General features: G+C 41.7%; 1 non-coding gene across 1 annotated transcript; it reads right to left on the bottom strand.

Annotated features, from left to right (window-relative positions):
• Positions 1–3,353: 3,353 nt before the first annotated feature.
• Positions 3,354–3,481, bottom strand: LOC123459956. The gene has a single exon (XR_006636687.1).
• Between the last annotated feature and the right edge of the window lie 873 nt (positions 3,482–4,354).

Below are 4,354 nucleotides of genomic sequence, written 5' to 3'. Positions count from 1 at the left end.
ATCCTACTGCTGTCCCATTTCCAGTCTCTCTTGTGGTCCTCGGTCACTCTACCTCAGCTGGCTGAACTTGATCTTCTATCATCCTGCATCCTTTATATAAGTTGTGGCTCATGTTACCGGCAGACTGTTGAGCTGCCACCCATTTCACCTGATGTGGGCTCCAGTCCTCTGTACTGCTACCTGGGTGATGCTAGGGGAGCCATCACCAAACTGAGTTATAGAATGAGGGGTCAAGCTGAATAAATTCAAAGAGCCCTCACAGAGCCAAACTGCACATGTCTGTGTATATGTACTATTTTGTGGAGCTTAGGAGAGGGAGAGGAGCTGCTGTAGTTATGACATTTCCTTAGTCACCAAGAACAGATCTGAGATGAGAAACTCTCTAAAGAAAATGGGAAAGTCATGTGCCCTCTCAATGCCTTCCAGTTTCCCAGGAGCGGGAAACCCTGTTGAGGTCCCTCCCACTGTTCACTCTTCCTTCACCCTGTCCTCTCCTTCAGAGGACATTCTGTAATGTTACACCAATCCCATGAAAGTGGAGACAGCATGTGTTTATTACTTTCAGAGTCCAGCATGTTAATGGGTGCACCCCTGAAACAAGCTGAGTATATGAGTATCTTCTTCCTCTAATCACTGCTCATTGGCCTCTCATCCTCTCTTGATGGGAACAATGGCAGGGATCTTTTAAAACTACACTGAAGGACCTATGGCAGGGGAGGAAGACAATCTTAAGGGGGACCTTATAAAGAACAGTAAATAGGGCACTGTACCTCAGCAGAGTACAACTTACTGCCACACACCTATGCATGCAGCCACATGAATAGGGTGTTCTCCTCATGCGTTGAGAAGGGCTAGAGGTAGATGCAGATATTAGTTGCAACTGATTCTAGGAATTGCCATGTAATGTCAAGAGCAGATTTAAAACCAAGAACTGGACTTGACTTCTACCTTGTAGCTACACTGCCTTAGCTGAAAAAGTCACCTACCAAACCTTTGGTTTCTCTTCAAACAAAAGAGAAGTAGTATTTGTCTCAATAGGATGGTGAGGCTTCAAGACAAACCTAAGTACCTAGCAATACATGGCATACAGCATATGCATAATTTTAAACGCAACCATCAACCCACCAGAGAGCAGAGCTGGGCCCAAGTGAAAAATTAGTGATCTAGTCAACAGCTCATGGGTATCCTGCCTCATGGTCCATGGCACTCAGTGACCAGCTCTATCAGCTACATGCCTGGTTTTCTAGTTCACATTTCCAATTGCTCTCACACAGCACTGGCAATGCTTAGGAGTCAAGCTGCAGAGTGAGAACTCCATTTCTCAAACAATCTGAGACAAATCAGTACCATGCTTGTGATCCCTCTCTAAACACCAGTATGCCCTGATCTCAGATCTCATCATATAGAGGTTTTTTCTGTTTGTTTTTCGAGGTAGGGTTTCACTCTAGCCAAGACTGACCTGGAATTCCCTATGTAATCTCAGGGTGGCCTCCAACTCCTGGTGAAACTCCTACCTCTGCCTCCCGAGGGCTGGGATTAGAGGTATGCACCACCACACCCAGCTCTTATTATACAGAGTTTTGTTAAAGGGAAATAGCCTTTCTTAAGAGGTTACAAACTCTCCTGTTTTCCAGCACATTCAAAGTCAAACACCATGACAAACTCTCAACTCCTACTGTCTCTGAATTAATCCTTATCAGATAATTTAATAGTCTGTCACACACACCCGTGCCCTACCAAGTGGGTCTCTTACCCTGAAATAAAGGAGGTACAGCAGATTTAAAAATAGAAATGTCTCCAACTAGCAGTATATTCACACATATATTTGTAAGTGTTCTCTCCTGCTGAACAGAAAGTACTGAGAATGGATCAGAGTAGTGCAAGTTTGAGTTCAGGGTTCTAGAAGGCTTTATGGAGTATGTCACATTTATATGAACATGAGTAAATAGTTAAAGACTCGACATCTACAAGATTTTAATAAATTTTTATTTGCCAAGAAAAAAAATCAGAATCACTTTAAGACATTTAAAATCCACTTAATTTAAACAAGGCAGATGACCAACTTCAAACATCACAGTTACTAATTATAAAGGACTGGTTAAATATTTTCCTCATCTTTTTCAAGAAGGGAAAAAAAAGAAAAACTTTGTTTTGTGTGTGTGAGAATATTCCAGGTCCTTAATATACATGTACAGTCTGGTGAAACTAAATTTCAAAAAAGGATGGACAGGGTTTACCTCATGACATGTTCACCTCCAACCTGCTGATAAATCTGTTAAAAAACAAAACAGAAAAAGATTTTTAAAAACGAGACAATTGCAGACCTAATCCCCGATCCTGGGCAGATAAACCAAATGATAGTAGTATCTGCTCTTCTCTCGACTGTCTAACTCTTGGGCAAGGCATTCCAGAAGTGGTGGAAGCTGGCTCCCCACCCTAGTAGCGGGAAAAGACAGCATCCAAAGCAACCACTGAATCTTAGTGGAAATTGGCAAAAATATAGACTCAGACTATTGAGAACTTGCAGTACTCTAAGAAGAGTATGGGCAAGTTGGTTAACAACTGGGGAAATAAATGACATTGGTTTCTGGTAAATTAAATTGCTTTTTAAATTATTTTTTGAGGTAGTGTCTCACTCTAGCTCAGGCTGACCTGGAATTCACTATGTAGTCTCAGGGTGGCCTCGAACTCATGGAGATCCTCCTACCTCTGCCTCCTGAGTGCTGGGATTAAAGGTGTGTGCCACCACACCTGGACAATTAAATAGCTGGTTTATTTAGAAAAATGGTTTGTATGTGTGTAAGTTTTTCTTTTTTTGTGTTTTTTTCTTTTCTTGAGACAAGGTCTCACTCTGTAGCTCAGGCTGACCTTGAGTTCTGAGCAATCTTCCTGCCTCATCTTCCTGAGTACTGGGATTACAAGTGTGAGCCCCATGGCTGGCAGAAAAGTGCTGTGCTTAAAAACTGGCTTCCTGCTGGGTCATATATGTATGCATGTGCTTGGTCATCAGTACAAACCAGAACAAATGCACATCCAGGTAGGAATTCTCAATACTTCCCAACCTCCAAGTGTGTTCAAATTATCACCTTACTCACATACTGGAAGCTGCCTACAGCAATTCCCTATGATGTGATAATATATAAATGGCTTGTCTCTACCCAAGGAGGGTCAGGTACTAAACTTTTTGGACTCTACAAGCTGGCACTACAGGGAAGGTTCTCTCCTCACCTTTCCAAAACTACCTGTCCAATTTCCAGTTACCTCCCTTCAAATGTTCACTATGGCTTTTTCCACCTTTCTTATCTACAAATTTACCAACTTTTCCTATAGTAAGACAATAGGAAGCAGGTAATGGCTGTAGGTAGATAAGTAGGTCTTGAATTCATTTTGCAAACAAGACCTGTTCTATCCACCTTTTCATCTAGGAGGCTAACAGTAAGAGTCAACTTGACTTCAAGGACTCTCTTTTCTAAGTCTCCAGAAAAATATGACCAAATCCAGCATTTAAACTAGTTCCTAAGCCAAGCACAGCCTTTGAAAGGTAGAGGCAAGATCAGTTCAACATCTTCCTCAGCTATATAGCAAGTTCAAGGTTAGCATGTGCTAAGTAAGACCCTGCCCCAAAAAACGAAACTAAAAGCTGAGCATGATGGCTCATACCTGTAATCCTAGCACTCAGGAAGCTGAGACCAATGGACTGCTGTGAGTTTGAGGCCAGCCTAGGTTACAGAGTGAAACCTAGTTTCAGAAACAAAAATGCAAAACCACTGTTCTTAAAATGTCAAGATATTAAAGGAAAGATAAATTATAACTTCAGTTTTAAGCGCTGAACTCTGCACATAAACTTCCTGCACCGCAACTAATGGAGTTTGTGATTTGGAAAGACAACCATAGCCTGCCACATCTGTCTAGGAGTGTGCCTCGGGCACAACTGCCCCTACGTTAGAAGAGCTGCTGCTGCATGAGGCTGGTTTTTGTCAGGTATACTGTGTGCCCCCCATGTCACTGCTTGTTTTCTTCTATTACTAATCCTGGAAATAAATGAGGCTTAACTCACAGATGGAATGCTTTGCCTTCATTTTCCTAGACTTTGACAGAATTAGCATTTTCTACTGTTTTTACTTACTCAAATCTTGGTGGAATTAAACTCTCATTTATTTGAATTGTGAGGATTAAGTAGCTTATACCTGATTCACACAATATTTAATCATTCAGCCATTTTTTTTTTTTTTTTTTTTTTTTTGTCTTTTGGAGGTAGAGACTTGCTCTAGCCCAGGTTGACCTGAAACTCACTCTGTAGTCCCAGACTGACTTCAAACTCACAGCAGTCCTCCTACCACTGCCTCCCAACAGC

The sequence above is a fragment of the Jaculus jaculus genome, chromosome 3 (genome assembly GCF_020740685.1).
Source record: "Jaculus jaculus isolate mJacJac1 chromosome 3, mJacJac1.mat.Y.cur, whole genome shotgun sequence".
NCBI lineage: Eukaryota > Metazoa > Chordata > Mammalia > Rodentia > Dipodidae > Jaculus > Jaculus jaculus.
Note: the sequence above shows the minus strand (reverse complement) of the source record. Positions and strands in the feature narration are given on the sequence as shown.